The sequence below is a fragment of the Rhinopithecus bieti genome, unplaced genomic scaffold (genome assembly GCF_001698545.2).
Source record: "Rhinopithecus bieti isolate Rb0 unplaced genomic scaffold, ASM169854v2 scaffold_17861, whole genome shotgun sequence".
Taxonomy (NCBI): Eukaryota; Metazoa; Chordata; class Mammalia; order Primates; family Cercopithecidae; genus Rhinopithecus; species Rhinopithecus bieti.
Genome location: NW_016809830.1, coordinates 4,436,293 through 4,453,001, shown reverse-complemented (window position 1 = coordinate 4,453,001; position 16,709 = coordinate 4,436,293). Strand labels below are relative to the sequence as shown.

The 16,709-nt window shown below is 44.7% G+C and overlaps 1 protein-coding gene and 1 pseudogene across 1 annotated transcript in view; both read right to left on the bottom strand.

Annotated features, from left to right (window-relative positions):
• Nucleotides 1-16,709, bottom strand: part of ATP8B1 (ATPase phospholipid transporting 8B1) — a 162,555-nt gene that overhangs the window by 112,416 nt on the left and 33,430 nt on the right.
• On the bottom strand, nt 10,200-10,622 carry LOC108541077 (28S ribosomal protein S17, mitochondrial pseudogene; annotated as a pseudogene).

Sequence of the window (16,709 nt, the reverse complement as noted above, 5' to 3'; positions counted from 1 at the left end):
AAAAAAAAAAAAAAAAAAAAAAAAAAAAAAAAAAAAGAGAGAGATACACTTGAATATTTAATAAAATGAAAATGTTATAGAAAACCATGTTTTATGAGTTGGGGCCACTCCATTTGCATTGGACTTGAGGAGGCATATTTGCTCTTTGGTTAAACAGGAATATTTAGCATTTATCTGTTTTTTTTGTGCATTACAATTTTTTTCTTTTAAGAATCAGTTTCAGCCTGGCACAGTGGCTCACACCTGTAATCCTAGCACTTCAGGAGCCTGAGGCAGGTGGATCACTTGAAGTCAAGAGTTTGAGACCAGACTGGCCAACATGGTAAAACCCTGTCTCCACTAAAAATGCAAAACTTAGCCAGGCATGGTGGCACATGCCTGTAATCCCAGCTACTCAGGAGGCTGAGGCAGGAGAATTGCTTGAACCCTGGAGGGGGAGGTTGCAGTAGGCCAAGATCGCACCACTGCACTCCAGCCTGGGTGACAGAGTGAGACTCTGTCTCAAAAAAAAAAAAAAAAATTATGAAGTAATATTGCTGTTCCTCAGTTTATCATCTGTAAAATGAATAAAAACAATAGCAGCTGCCTTTTACAGCTGCTGTGAGGATAAAATGATTCAATATATGGAAAGCTCTGGAATAGAGCTTGACCCAAAGGAAGTCTCAGTAAATATTAGCTGTTGTTATTCTTATGTGAGAGAACTAAATACTACAAGAAGAAACATATCACCAAATTGACACTTCAGGGACAGTTGAGAAGTTACTACAGCCTACGCCGGGGCTCAAATTTACTTTCGTGTGTTGAATCATTAATAGCAAGGGAAATACCCAACTCGTAACCTACTGTGCTCAGGCCACAGGAAAATGTCACCCTAGTAGTGAGAGAGACATTAAATATTTTACTCTACCAGCTGCTCAGAGCAAAGCAGCCTGGGGTGTATCCATTACTGCCTTTTTCAGATCTCCTGAAACATGTCACAAACCCCAAACTCTAGAATTTCGAATATAATATGAACAAAACATCTTAGAGTTGGTGTCTTTGCATAGTGAGTAAATGTGGGATTTTTCAGAATGATAAAGTGTTTTTGTTTATGGTGTTTGTTTTTTTGAGAAATAGAAATTGTCTTTATATCTGACACCTCTGCCACAATATCCAGTGTATATCTTGCCAGTAAGAGACACATTACACCGGCCAGCCTAAAATAGTCTCAGGTTGTTTACCAACAATGTATGATTGTGCATTGGAGAACCCAGAGCTGAGCGTATTCACATATTCATTTTACACTCCCATCAGAATTGCCTTATTAAATGGTTCTAATGCTGGCATCCTACATAAATGGTAAAATTCATGCATTATATAACAACATCAACATTTGGGAAGGGAAAGATTATAACAGATGCTGAATCTTTTAATTTTTTCTCTACCAAGATAAAAAAAAAATCCTTGATATGTGCTTGCTTCAGCAGCACATATCTGCTTAATTAATTTAATTAATGTTTATTTGCTTAATTATTTGCTTAATTAATTTAATTAATGATATCTGCTTAATTAATTTGATTCTTGATTATTTGTGTGTTGACTGACTGATGTAGTCATTATCGGTGAAACCCAGGCTGGTCTCCCTTTCTGGTCAGCTGCCTGGCCTCACTTAAGTTTACATAGGCAAACTCCCAAAGGTAGCTTTTAACTTTTAACTGTTTAAAAAGCAGTTAGAGGTGATCAATATTCTAATTGTTTCCAGGTCTTGAAAACAGAGAATCCCATATTCTCTCCTGTTCTCTACAGAGTCACAGCAGTGTGATTCCAATTCAATCCAGTCCCTAGCCATAAGATAATTAACAGCGCAGCACTGCCAGGGACAGACAGATGAGGAGGGCTTGCGTACACCCAGACACCAGGCTCCCTGCTGAACCATTTGAGCTTAAGTTACGTGGTTCATCATACCCCTTTACCCCTAAATACTTCAGGGGTAGTCTCTCACATTCTCTTACATAACCACCATAGAATTATCAACTTTAGACAATTTAACATTAACAATAACATTCACAGTTATCTAATAGTCTGATTTTGTCATTGACCCAATGATATCAATTATAGTATTATTTTTCCTCTAGCCCGGATCCAGTCTAGAATCAGGTGTAACTTTAAGTAGCCATGGCCTTTAATCTGAAACATTTCCACAACATATATATATATATGTGAGACTGAGTTTAGCTCTATCTCCCAGGCTGGAGTGCAGTGGCATCATCTTGGCTCACTGCAACCTCCACCTCCCAGGTTCAAGCTATTCTTGTGCCTCAGCCTCCCAAGTAGCTGGGATTACAGGTGCCTGCCACCATGCCCAACTAATTTCTATATTTTTAGTAGAGACAGGGTTTTACCATGTTGGCCAGGCTGGTCTCTAACTCCTGACCACAGGCGATCTGCCCACCTTGGCCTCTGAAGGGGTGGCCTGCCCCTCTACACCTGTGGGCATTTCTCGTTAGGTGGAACGAGAGACTTGAAAAAGAAATGAGACACAGAGACAAAGTATAGAGAAAGAAGAAGTGGGCCCAAGGGACCGGCACTCAGCACACAGAGGACATGCGCCGGCACCGGTCTCTGAGTTCCCTCAGTATTTATTGATCATTATCTTTACCATCTTAGAAAAGGGAAGTGGCAGGATAATAGGATCATAGTAGCGAGAAGGTCAGCAGAAAGACATATGAATAAAGATCTCTGTGACATAAGTTTAAGGAAAAGTGCTGTGTTTTGATATCCACATGTAAACATCTCCATAAACCTTTTTAGTGCATAAAGAGCAGCATTGCCGCTAGCACGTCCCACCTTGGGGTTGGGGGTAGGGTCACAGATTAACAGCATCTCAAATACAGAACAAAATGGAGGCTCTTATGTCTACTTCTTTCTATATAGACACAGTAACAGTCTGATCTCTCTTTCTTTTCCTCACAGGCCTCCCAAAATACTGAGATTACAGGCGTGAGCCACTGCGCCCGGCCTCCACAACCTGTATTTGCCATTTACAACACTGACATTAAAAGATTAGGGTATTCCTTCTCTCTCTCTCTCTCTTTTTAAACAGAACCTCCCACCTTTGGGCTTTCTCGGTCATTTCCTTGGGACTGAATTCAAGGTCTCTGTTCTTGCTGGAACATCACACAGGTGATGCTGTGTCCTTTCAGATGTGACATCTGGAGGCACATGAGGTCTCCGCCCCTTGTCGGTGATTGCATTTTGATTTTATACTTTGGTCATGTGGTTAACATGTTGTTTGATTTCTCCACCGTATATATTTTTTGAACTTGTAATTTGTGGGGAGACACTTTTAAGACATCGCAAATGTCCCGTTCCTTATCACAATTTCCTCCTAAATGTGACATTCATGGACGGTACTCCCCTGATCCAGTCTCTACTACAATGGCCATGAAAGGACGATTTCACAGCACCCATTCCCTCCACGCATACTAGTCAGCCTGGGCATGCCGCTGTAAGCATAGCCTCCCTACTTTCCACTTATTAGTTAGTAATCAATATGGATGTGTAAATTCCTATTTTTTTTCCAATGGCATGTAATTCCTTACTGTCCATAATTATTTTGGTGTCCACATGGTCTCTGGTTTGGCCAATAAAAGCACTTTCAAGCTAGCACATGTGTCCTTGTGACAGGCTCCCGTTATTCTTTCAGCATGTCCATACCGTGTGACAATAACAAGATGTTCCAGGCTCAAGTTGCACCTCTCCTGCCCCAGCCTTTAATCAGCCATTTCTTCTGGTAGCCCTGGTTCCTTTGAATGGGAAATGATAATAGAGACCAAGATCTTGACACTTGATGTGCTTGTTACTAGTGGGGTGGCTTTGCTTCTTGGTCCTTTGGTGGACAGAGCTAAGTAAAAAATATACACACACACACATACATATACACTTATGCACACACACATGCTACATGGGAATACTTATACATGCATGTATTTCAGAAATCAGTTCATACCTATTCCTCCAATTCCAATTGATTCCCACAGTGTTCTTTTCCCCCATCTCCCATTTCGTATCTATATGTTCCTTCTTTCTTAGTGAGAACCCTGGCTCTCCAAAACAATTACTCATTTGCTCAGTGCTAAAATGCATCTAAAACTGTTTCAGAGTTGCTTTGCCAGTATCACTACATAAAGTATACTGTAAGAGTTTAAAATTTCTTTGCAAGTGTCCCTCATCACCCAACTTTAGACAAGAGGGAGCATATATCATAGAATACTGTGTTCATAGCTCCCTGGATTATTTCTGTTTTTCCCCTCCTCACTGTGGTTATGGAATTCATTTGAAATACAATTGGGTTTCTTCATTTCAAGTTGCTCTCAGTTTTAGGGTTTCCCCTATCCCTATTATATAGATATATACTGATATTTAAATATAACTTTAAAAAATAGGGATGGGGGTCTCACTATGTAGCTCAGGTTGGTCTTGAGTGGGAGGAGCATTTGGTCCTCAGCTCAAACGATCCTCCCACCTCAGTCTCCCGAAGTGCTGAGATTATAAGCATGAGCCACCGAGTCTGGCCCCATCCTTGATTTAAATTTATTTTTGAATATGTAGGACATAGGCTCCCCCAAGCCAACACTATGCAAAAGGGTGTCTTAGAAAAGTAACCTTCCTCACATCATCCCTTCTCCTTGTTCCCACCCACCCTTTGTTGGTAACCGACTTTACTGTTTTCTGTTTATCCTTTCTGTGTGTTTTATAAAGATAAGAAGATAGGCCAGGCGTGGTGGCTCACTCCTGTAATCCCAGCACTTTGGGAGGCTGAGGTGGGTAGATCACCTAAGGTCAAGAGTTTGAGACCAGCCTGACCAACATGGAGAAACTCTGTCTCTACTAAAAAAATAAAAATACAAAATTAGCCGGGCATGGCGGTGCATGCCTGTAATCCTAGCTCCTTGGGAGGCTGAGGCAGGAGAATTGCTTGAACTCAGGAGGCAGAGGTTGTGGTGAGCCAAGATTGTGCCATTGCACTCCAGCCTGGGCAACAAGAGCAAAACTCCGTCTCAAAAAAAAAAAAAAAAAAAAAAAAAGAAGATGGTTATATTTTCCATATGTTTCCTTTTTTCTTTTATGAAAGTAGAATATATATGTTCTTTTGCACTTTGCTTTTTCCACTTAGCAATATCTCCTATAATCACTAGAAGTCACTTCTCAGGCAACTGTTTGCAAGTAGAGAAATATTTATGTCTTATGTCTGTGTATAAATCATTTTCCTGGAAAACTTTTTAAAGAAATCCATAGGCTGGTCGCAGTGGCTCACACCTGTAATCCCAGGACTTTGGGAGGCTGAGGCAGGAGAATCATGAGGTCAAGAGATTAAGACCATCCTGGCCAACATGGTGAAACCCCATCTCTACTAAAAATACCAAAATTAGCCGGGCGTGGTGGCGCGCCCCTGTAGTCCCAGCTACTTGGGAGACTGAGGCAGGAGAATCACTTGAACCTGGGAGGTGGAGGTTGCAGTGAGCTGAGATGGCGCCACTGCACTCCAGCCTGGGCAACAGAGCGAGACCCCATCCAAAAAAAAAAAAAAAAAGAAATCCATAGATCCCACCATGGCTTGCTTCCCTTTCTTTCTCTGTTTTCCAAGACAGAAGTCTTCATCTACCACCCTAGGTCCTAAAGTCTAGCTTTCCTTTAAAGACTCAATTTTAACTGGGGTAAATTACTGCAGTAAATTTATCAACCTCTAGGCAAGATATTTATGACTCCAGGGACCTTCCCTAGGCAAAATTTCAATCTAAGGTGGTAGCTCCACTGGTAGCAACTAAGTAAATATTCACTGAAAATTTTTCAAAAATCACCTTGTGATCCTTTAATCCCTGACAGATAATCTGGTAACTCATGGCAAATGATTATGAAAGAAACCAGGAAGGGCCAGGCATGGTGGCTCACGCCTGTAATCCCAGCACTTTGGGAGGCCGAGGCAGGCGGATCACGAGGTCAGGAGATGGAGACCATCCTGACTAACATAATGAAACCCCATCTCTACTAAAAATACAAAAAAAAATTAGCCAGGCATGGTGGCGGGAGCCTGTAGTCCCTGCTACTCTACTCGGGAGGCTGAGGCAGGAGAATGGTGTGAACCCGGGAAGCGGAGCTTGCGGTGAGCAAAGATTGTGCCACTGCACTCCAGCCTGGGCAACAGAGTGAGACTCAGTCTTAAAAAAAAAAAAAAAAAAAAAAGAGGTATTTGGATGACTCAGAATAGGCCACCATCGCTGTCAGGAAACTCCTAGTCCTGCCCCATGCAAGCCAACTGCAGCTTAATTGTCTCTGACTGGCAGTTGCTACCACCTTCCTACCATTCCCATCATGTAGGAGAGCTGCTAGGAGGTCCACTCACTTAGTCACTAGCACCCTAGTTCAAAGGCACCAGAAAGAAGCTATCACTCCAAACCCTCTACACACCAGCAAGAAGGAGATTGGTACTGCCGTACCTGGATATTCCAAGTTGGCCAATCTCTCCAAATCTCTCCAATATACAAAGATGGGGGGGGGGACGACTAAAAATTATCCTCCCACATAGTGATTTTAATTCCTGGTAGAAAGCCAAAGATGAATTCAGTACAGTAATATCACGATTAACAAAGTCTCAGGATTAACATTTCATAAACATAATCACTCTAGGATAATGCCTGGGTGGATGAGATACTTGAGTAGCTTCTGCTTCTACCTGTCCTAGATCCAGCAGAGGGAAAGGGCCTGTCCCTAAGGCCCTGCCAGCTGGGAACAGAGCCTGCAGCCCCAGAGATGCCTGAGGAAACCCCTCTGTGGCCAGCCCATCTCCACCTTCACCTTGCTCCTCCGCCGTCGCCTTGCTCCTCCGCCGTCGCCTTGCTCCTCCGCCTTCGCCTTGCTCCTCCGCCTTCGCCTTGCTCCTCCACCTTCGCCTTTCCACCTTCACCAAACTGAACATGGTTTCTTTTAAGGGAAAGAGCAGCTAGTGGCTTCCACAAGATCCAGCCCAAGAGTAATGCATGTTCTGGCACTTAACCTGAACCTCCTGCAACCTCTTCTCATCTTCATGAAGCTTCTGACAAGGAAATGTGGCTATACTATATCCTCCTCTTTGTTCACCAAGGTAATAAGGAAGATACTTTTTATTTTTTTATTTAAGATGGAGTTGGCTGGGCGCGGTGGCTCACGCCTATAATCCCAACACCTTGGGAGGCCGAGGTGGGTGGATCATGAGGTCAGGCGCTGGAGAGCAGCCTGACCAGCATGGTGAAACCCCGTCTCTACTAAAAATACAAAAATTAGCCAGGCATGGTGGTGCGCACCTGTAGTCCCAGCTACTCCAGGAGGCTGAGGCAGGAGAATCGCTTGAACCCAGGAGGCAGAGGTTGCAGTGAGCTGTGATTGCACCACCGCCCTCCAGCCTGAGTGACAGAGTGAGACTCTGTCTCAAAAAACAATAAAATAAAATAAAATGAAGGCTTGGTTGGAGTGCAAACTGTCTGAGAAATCCTTTGAGAGCGTGTGGTAGTAGGAATATGAAGTAGATAAACCAGCTATTCTGATTCCTGTAGCAGTAACCATTCCTAACCCTGTAAGTAGTGGTATTAGTTGTATGGCTTTGCATTGACAGACTTGAGCTTTGAGGGGTATTGATAAGGTCTGATTTCCTGGGACAATGTTAATGTTGGGACTTCGACAGAATAAGGTGCAGGTGCCTGTCCAGTTAGTGGGGAGGCAGATATAGGCCGATGTTCCATGTAAAAAGAATATGCCTTGGCTGGGTAGTCATTTAGAAATTTACTCTGGGGGCTTTTAAAGGAATAGGGTACACCGTTTTTTCTTCACTATTTCTACCTCTCTTTTTTGACTTCTTCATTGTCTCTTTCTCTCTTTCTCTCTGACACCCTCTTTTTCTCTCTGTCTCTTCCCCCCCCTTCTCTTTCTCTCTTTCCTTTCTGCTACCACTGCCAGCTGCTTATGCTGCTGTTCTCCCTTCTCCTTCCCCTTTTTGATGGCTTTGGCAGTGTAAGACTGCCACCTTCTTCAGTTTTTGCACTGCATGCAGTAACTCCATGATTTCCTTGTGGTATTTAATGGGGATTCCCAGAGGTTAGGAACTCCCTTTCTTTCCATACTGCAGCATGGGCATGTAGGATTAGACAAGCATACTTGCTATCTGTATACACATTTATTCTTTTTCCCTTTCCCAGTTCTAAGGCTCAGGTAAGTGCCACTAGTTCTGCTAACTGGGCACTGGTACTGGGGGAAAAGGCTTATTTTCAAGTACAGTTACATCACTAACTATGGCATAACCTGCCCTTTGTATCCCATTCTCCACAAATGAGCTTCCACTGGTATATAGGTTAAAGTCAGGATTAGCTAAGGGGAATTCTAAGAGACCATCTCGGGCGGCATAAGTATGGACTACAATATGTTGGCAGTCATGCTTGATTGGTTCCCCATCCTCTGGGAGAAAAGTAGCAGGGTTGAGGGCCACGCACGTGTGTATTTGAAGCACTGGTCCCTCAAGGAGTAGCACCTGGTATCTAAGTAGGTGGTTACCTAATAGCCATAAACTTCCTTTGGCACCCAGTATGCCATTTACATCATGAGTAGCTAGACAGTGAGATCCTTTCCTTGTGTTATCTTGATAGCCTCTGACACTAAGACGGCTAGTGCTGCAACTACCCTTAAACAGTGAGGCCAGCCTTTTGCTACTACATCAGTTTCCTTAGGTATGCCACTAGTTGTGGGGTTCTCCCACGAGTCTGAGTAAGGACTCTAAGAGCTATCCCTGCTCTCTCTGTGACATATAAAGAGAAGTTTTGTCCTATGGGAAGGTTTAAGGCTGGAGCTTGTACTATGGGAAGGTTTAAGGCTGGAGCTTTAAGGTTTTGAAGGCTGTTTCTGCCTCTGGTTCCCATTCTACCAAATGAATATTTGCCCGCTGGGTTTCCTTGATTAGAGTATAGAGGGGCCTGGCTATCTCGCCAGGGATCCACAGTTGGCAAAATTCCAAGGAACCCCTGCAACTGTTTTAATGTCTTAGGGCAAGGATAAACCAGTATAGGCTGTATTCATTCCTTGCTGAGGGCCCTGGTCCCTCCGGCTAAGATTAGGCCTAGATATTTGACCTGCTGTAGGCAAAGCTGGGCCTTCGACCTAGACACCTTGTACCCTTGATTAGCTAGAAAGTTCAAGAGATCTAGAGTAGCTGGCTGGCATGAGGCTTCTGAACTGGTAGCCAAAAGTAAGTCATCCACATACTGAAGGACCAGAGTGCCTGGACTTGAGAAGTGGCCTAGATCTTGGGCCAGTGCCTGACCAAACAGATGAGGGCTATCCCGAAACCCTTGGAGCAAGACTGTCCACCTAATTTGGGACGTGTGGTCTGTGGGATCCTCAAAGGCAAAGAGAAACTGGGAATCAGAGTTCAGGGGAATACAGAAAAAGGCATCCTTGAGGTCCAGAACAGTGAACCGTTCTGCTTCCTCTGGTATTTGAGAGAGCAGGGATAGCTAGTCGCTTTTAACTGGCCGACGGGTGCCCAGTATTTTGCCCCGAAATTCTAAGGAAAAATAGGACAGAATAGCAAGCGAAAGGGGTCCGTTGGTGCTCACCACTCTGACAGTAAATGTCCCACTGCTTGGAGGAGGTGCTGAGAGCGAGGGCTGCTAGCATGTTGTCACCTCTCATCATCACACAATAAGTACTCAATGTGTGGGTTTTAATGACCAAGTAAGTAAATTTAAGAAAGTTTGGAAAACTGGCCGGGCGCGGTGGCTCAAGCCTGTAATCCCAGCACTTTGGGAGGCCGAGACGGGCGGATCACAAGGTCAGGAGATCGAGACCATCCTGGCTAACACGGTGAAACCCCGTCTCTACTAAAAAAAAAAAAACAAAAAACTAGCCGGGCGAGGTGGTGGGTGCCTGTAGTCCCAGCTACTTGGGAGGCGGAGGCAGGAGAATGGCGTAAACCCGGGAGGCGGAGCTTGCAGTGAGCTGAGATCCGGCCACTGCACTCCAGCCTGGGCGACAGAGCGAGACTCTGTCTCCAAAAAAAAAAAAAAAAGAAAGTTTGGAAAACTTTCTCTACCTCTGACACAATTCTTCTCTTGTTGTAGTTGTTGTTGTTTGCGATGAAGCTTTGAAAAATTTCTTTTTCCATAATATAAACATGTCAGTCTTTCCCTTTAGCTCCTTCTTCCACTCCTCCTTCACTGTGCTGAAGAGATACTGAGTCCTTTCAGATTTTTGCTTAGCTGGGTAGTTTCCGAACTCAACAGACTCTCCAGGTAGGTAGTTCCTGCACAAGGCTTTCCTGTCACTGGATCTATGACTTTTCCAACTTTGAAAACGTTTTTGGCCAGTTCATGTTTCACATGCTTCGTTCACCGGACAGGTAAAGCTCCGAGAAGCACAATATCCCCAGCTGTGCACTGCCAAAGGCCATCGTGAACAAAGGAGGTTTTCCACTTATTATAATACTTTAACAAATAGGGATCCAGAACAGGCGTGGTCACTCTTGCTTTAGCAGTCTTTTGCATTTTTGTCCCAAACACCTTTCCCGTGATCCATTTGGCATGGACAGATGAACGAACTAGAGACATGTAGCTTTGGTCACCTCCGCCATGACTGTGCAGCCACCTGATCCAGGGAGTCTTTCTTTCTTTCCTTCTTTCTTTCCTTCCTACCCTCCTTCCTTCCTTCCCTCCTTCAGAGTCTTGCTCTGCAGCCCAGGCTGCAGTGTGGTGGTGCAATTTCAGCTCGCTGCAACCTCCCTCTCCTGGGTTCAAGTGATTCTTCTGCCTCAGCCTTCCCAGTAGCTGGGATTACAGGCTCCCGCCACCACACCTGGCTAATTTTTATATTTTTAGTAGAGATGGGGTTTCATCATGTTAGGCAGTCTGGTCTCAAACTCCTGGCCTCAAGTGATCCACTGCCTTGGCCTCTCAAAGTGCTGGGATTACAGGCATGAGCCACCGCGCCTGGCCTCACACCATTCTTGGATTATTTCACTTTCAGTTGTCAAAAAACAGAAAATAAGTGTTGGTGAGGCTGTGGAGGAGTTGAAACACTTTTGCACTGCCAGTGGCAATATAAAATGGTGCAGCCACTATGGAAAATAGCATAATGGTTCCTCAAAAAATAAACATAGAATTACCATTAGATCTAGAAATCCCACTTCTGGGTATATACCCAAAAGAATTGAAGGCAGGAATCTGAGCAGATATTTATACAGTAGACCCATGTTCACAACAGCGATATTCATAAAAGCAAAGATGTAGAAACAATCCAAATGCCATCTGATAACTGGATACACAAAATGTGGCATAGAGACAAGGAACTATCATTTGGCCTTAGAAAGGAAATCCTGGCACGTGCATCCTATGACATGGATAAACCTTAAAGACACTATGCTAAGTAAAATAAACCAGTCACAGAAGGACACGTGCTGTATGATTCCACTTATATGAGGAATGCAGAGTAGGCAAATTCAGAGACAGAAAGTAGGATGATGGTTGCCAAGGGTTGGGAGTTGTTTCATGAGTACAGAGCTTCAGTTGGAGAAGATGAAGAAGTTTTGGAGGTGGATGGTGGTGATGGTTGCACAACCATGTGAATGCCCTGAAAGACACTGAAGTGTACAATTAAAAATGGTTGGGTCAGGTGCAGTGGCTCACACCTGTAATCCCAGCACTTTGGAAGGCCACGGCAGGCAGATAACAAGGTCAGGAGTTCGAGACCAGCCTGGTCAATACGGTGAAACCCCATCTCTACTGAAAATACAAAAAATTAGCCAGGCGTAATGGTGGGCACCTGTAGTCCCAGCTACTTAGGAGGTTAAGGCAGGAAAATCACTTGAACCTGGGAGGTGGAGGTTGCAGTGAGCCAAGATCGCACCACTGCACTCTAGCCTGGGTGACAGAGCAAGATTCCATCTCAAAAGAAAAAAAAAGGGGGGATTAAGGCCAAGCGCAGTGGCTCACACTTGTAATCCCAGCACTTTGGGAAGCTGACTAAATCATCTGAGGGCAGGAGTTCGAGACCAGCCTGGCCAACATGGTGAAACCCCGTCTCTACTAAAAATACAAAAATTAGCCGGGCATGGTGGCAGGCAGGAAGCTGAGGCAGGAGAATCACTCGAACCTCAGAGGCAGAGGTTGCAGTGAGCCGAGATCACGCCATTGCACTCCAGCTAGGGCGACAAAGCAAGACTCCATCTCAAAAAAAAAAAAAAAAAAAAAAAGTTAAGATGGTAGATTATATGTTGTGTATATTTTACCACAATATATTTTTTTCTTTTCTTTCTTTCTTTCTTTCTTTCTTTCTTTCTTTTTTTTTTGAGACAGAGTTTTGCTCTTGTTGCCCAGGCCTGGAGTGGCAATGGTGCCTCTCTGCTCACTGCAACCTTCTGGCTCCCGGGTTCAAGTGATTCCCTCCCTGCCTCAGCCTCTCCAGTAGCTGGGATTCACAGGTGCCTGCCCACCACACCTGGCTCATCTTTTGTATTTTTAAGTAAAGACGTGGTTTCGGTCGGCCGGGCGCAGTGGCTCAAGCCTGTAATCCCAGCACTTTGGGAGGCTGCGACGGGCGGATCACGAGGTCCGGAGTTCGAGACCATCCTGGCTAACACGGTGAAACCCCATCTCTACTAAAAAATACAAAAGCTAGCCGGGCGAGGTGGCTGGCGCCTGTAGTCCCAGCTACTTGGGAGGCTGAGGCAGGAGAATGGGGTAAACCCGGGAGGCGGAGCTTGCAGTGAGCTGAGATCCGGCCACTGCACTCCAGCCCGGGCGACAGAGCGAGACTCCGTCTCAAAAAAAAAAAAAAAAAAGAAGACGTGGTTTCACCATATTGGCCAGGCTGGTCTTGAACTCCTGACCTCAGGTGATCCACAGGTAGGAGCCACTGAGCCCGGATGACAATAATTTTTTTTTAAGTGCTCAGTTGTTCTTTATCTCCTTTTGAGAAAGGAGAAGAGATTTAAACTGATTTCAACTAAAAAAATTTCTGGTCAGACAAGTTGCCAAAATAATAACTGGAATTTCTTCTCTGGCTGTGTTTCTCAAGTATCTAGCCAGACAGTGCGCTAAACGCTAGGGACAGTAGCAAACCAAAAATCACGGATCCTACCTTCATGGGGCTAAGAGTTCAGCCCAGTGGCTTTCAAACTTTAGCACATATGAAAATCCTCTGGTGGGCTTGTTGAGCACAAATTGCTAGCCCCTATGCTCAGGATTTCTGATTCAGGAGGACTGGGCTGGGGTCCAAGACTCTTCATTTCCATCAAGTTCCCATGTGATGCCAGTGCTGCCAGTAGAGGGACCACCCTTTAAGAAGCTCTAGGGCAGGAGGAGGGACTTGTAGGTAAATAAGCAGTTTCAATCAAGTGTGCTGTGATGGGAATCCACTCAGTATACATAGTAGGTAAAGGCACCCATCTGTCCTAGGAGAGGTCAAGGAAACCTTTCCCAGAGGAGCTGGTGCAGAAACTGAGATTTAACCTGAGACCTAGAGGACATGTAGGAGTCAGACAGGTGCATGAAAGGGACAGAGCATTTCAGGTGGAGAGTGTCCAATTGGATAGGTCTAGAGGTAAGAACAGCCTGTTCTTGAAATTGCAAATCTTTCCATGTCATGGGCAGTCAGAGAGTGATGGGGAAAGTAATGAGTAAGGAAGAGAGAGGTGAGGTCTATCAAAAAGGGCATTAGGAGCCTAGAGTTTATCCACAGGGTAACAGGAAGCCAACCTCAGGCAGGCTTGCAGCATTCAAGAATTGAAGCTCTAAGAACTAAGGTGAGCTCATCGCTTCCGGGAGAAGGCATAGGTACAGTAGAGACACAGTCTAAGCATGTGGGGAAGGGGGCAGTGGTACATGCCCCTCTAATTCTCGGACCATCTCCCACAATCCAAGCTCCAGTTCCTCAGAAAGCCTTCTGCTGATCAGGTAAGAACAACCCAAGGCCATTGTGCCATCCAGTACAGTGGCCACGAGCCATGTGTGGCTATTAGCTAAAATTAGAAGCCAGATCAGCAGTCGCACTAGCCTCATTTCAAGTGTTCAACAAGCCACCTGTGACTAGCGGCTAGAGACAGAACACTTTCGGGCTGGGCTGAGTGGCTCACGCCTGTAATGCCAGCACTTTGGGAGGGCGAGGCGGGTGGAACACCTGAGGGCAAGAGTTTGAGACCAGCCTGGCTAACATGGTGAAACCTTGTTTCTACTAAAAATACAAAACATTAACCAGGCGTGGTGGTGCGCGCCTGTAATCTCAGCTATTCAGGAGGCTGAGGAAGGAGAATCGCTTGAACCCAGGAGGCAGAGGTTGCAGTGAACCAAGATCGTGCCATTGCACTCCAGCCTGGGCAACAACAGTGAAACTCCATCTAAAAAAAAAAAGCAGAACACTTTCATCATCCCGGAAAGTTCCCTAAGCCAGCTCTGGTCCAGGAAATGAAGTATAAGCAGGATTAGATCTAAGACTTGCCAGGCATTTTGGTTCTACTGCTTAAAGCCAGCAACCAACTGGTTTGGGTCTTCACTCATGAAAACACACACACATACAAATATATACACACAGAGCTCTAAATTGATTTTTAAAAAATCTATAGGGTATAAAGCTAGACAGTTAACGGTTATACATTATGTACAATCTACAAATATCCTAGATGTCACTTTTATAATGAGATATAAGGAATTCTGGCTGGGAGCAGTGGCTCATGCCTGTAATCCTGGCATTTTGGGAGGCTGAGGCAGGCGGATCACCTGCAGTGAGGAGTTCAAGACCAGCCTTGCCAATATAGTGAAACCCCGTCTTTACTAAAAAATACAAAAATTAGCCAGGTTTGGTGGTATGTGCCTGTAGTCCCAGCTACTGGGGATGCTGAGGCGGGGAAATTGCTTGAACCCAAGAGGCGGAGTTTGCATGCCACTGCACTCCAGTCTGGGCAACAGAGTGAAACCCTGTCTCAAAAAAAAAAGAAAAGAAAAGAAAAGAAAAGAAAAAAGAATTTTCTTAAGCCACTAGGAAGAATCCTAGAATCATACCTATTCTCCAAAGCCATCCGTAAATCCTAAAAATAACCAGTCAAGGGAATTGAGGGAGGAAAATATAGTCCAGATTAGAATTCTAAAAGGCCATTTTTACTGTTTATGTGAAAAAACAAAAAACAAACAAACAAACAAACAAAAAACTAAGCTTTTAAAGCTTTCTCTATTGTGTATTTTACCAAAGTCAGTACGAAGGATTCAAAATATTACATAGCTAATCCTGACTCTAAGTTCTAAAAATAAAACGCAAGAGATAGTTGCATGCCAAGCTGGTAACAAATCCCTATGCCAAGGACAGAAGTGGAAATTGATGCAAGGAGGAAATGACTTATGCTGTAAAAGAAACACACACCCAAGAGAAAGGCTTAACCCTTGGGCCGACCATAGCAGCAAACACTGTAACCAGTTAAAAAGCCCAAGAAGCCAGAGGTAGATGGTAATTTCTACAAATAAAAATTCAGAGATGTTCTTGTTTTCCCAGCTGCTCTGCAAGGACTTAACCAGCCTGGATAAAAAAAGCCCACCTCCCACTGCCCGTGAAAGATCAGGTGGGCAGCTTCCCATTGATTAAGGTGGGTGGCTGAGTATCCCGATCTTGATGGTGAGGGACAGGTGGCTTTAGGAAGCATACTCAGACAAGACAGCTTCCTTGCTCAACCATAGTCTGACCCAGGCATATTAAGGGGAGGAGCAGCTCAGGAAGAAAGCAGAGCCAAGTGTATGCGTTGCTCAAAACCTCTGATGGCCAGGAAGGCTTGGCCGCCATTCCCCAGAGCCGTGACTTCTGCCTGCCCCACATCTCCTCCATGCTCAGAGCCATATCTCCTCCTGGGCCTGCCCTGCCAGATCTGACTGGCTCCCTTCTCCCTGCTCTGCTCTTAAACCCCTTCCTTGGGTTCAAATAAAGCTACTTCCTCTAGAGCCTTTCTAGGTATGCCCATGGACGTTTCCACTCCAAACCCACTACAAATGGAAGACCATTCATTCACCAATTCCTCGTTTAGTTAAAACCAAGACCCACCAGCAAGAAACTCAGTGCAAGGATCCTTGGAGGTGCTGGGGTAAAACAAGAAACTGCTAGTCCTTTGTTAAGCCAGCAGGCAACTGGTTTCAGCCTTAATTCATGAAAACACACACACTTTCCTCTAAATTGATTTTTAAAATGTTATAAATGCCATCGGACTATCTCAAATGGCAAGAAACAGCCAAAGATGACTCCAGAGTAGATAATTGAGTTGGGTGTGGGGAAAGTAAGCTCATTCAGGAGCACTGAGCCCAGGGCATCCCAAATATACAGCAAATAGTAGATCTGATCGAAGAACCTTTATTTGTAATTCTGATTTCATAATGTATTAATGATAGCACCAGCTATACAAGGATCCAATAACATAGGTCTTGTTATTCCCCTTGTGTAAATGAAGACACTGAGGTCAAGAAACTTGTCCGTGGTCTCACAAGTGTGAAGTAGAGCCCAGATTAAAACCCAGCTAGCCCAGCACCCTGCTCATAAAACCCTCATGCTGAGAACTGCTGAACTGCTTTTTTTTTTTTTTTTGAGACAGGGTCTCATTTTGTCATTCAGGCTGGAGTGCAGTGGCGCGATCTCAGCTCACTGCGACCTCTGCCTCTTAGGTTCAAGCAATTCTCCCGCCTCGG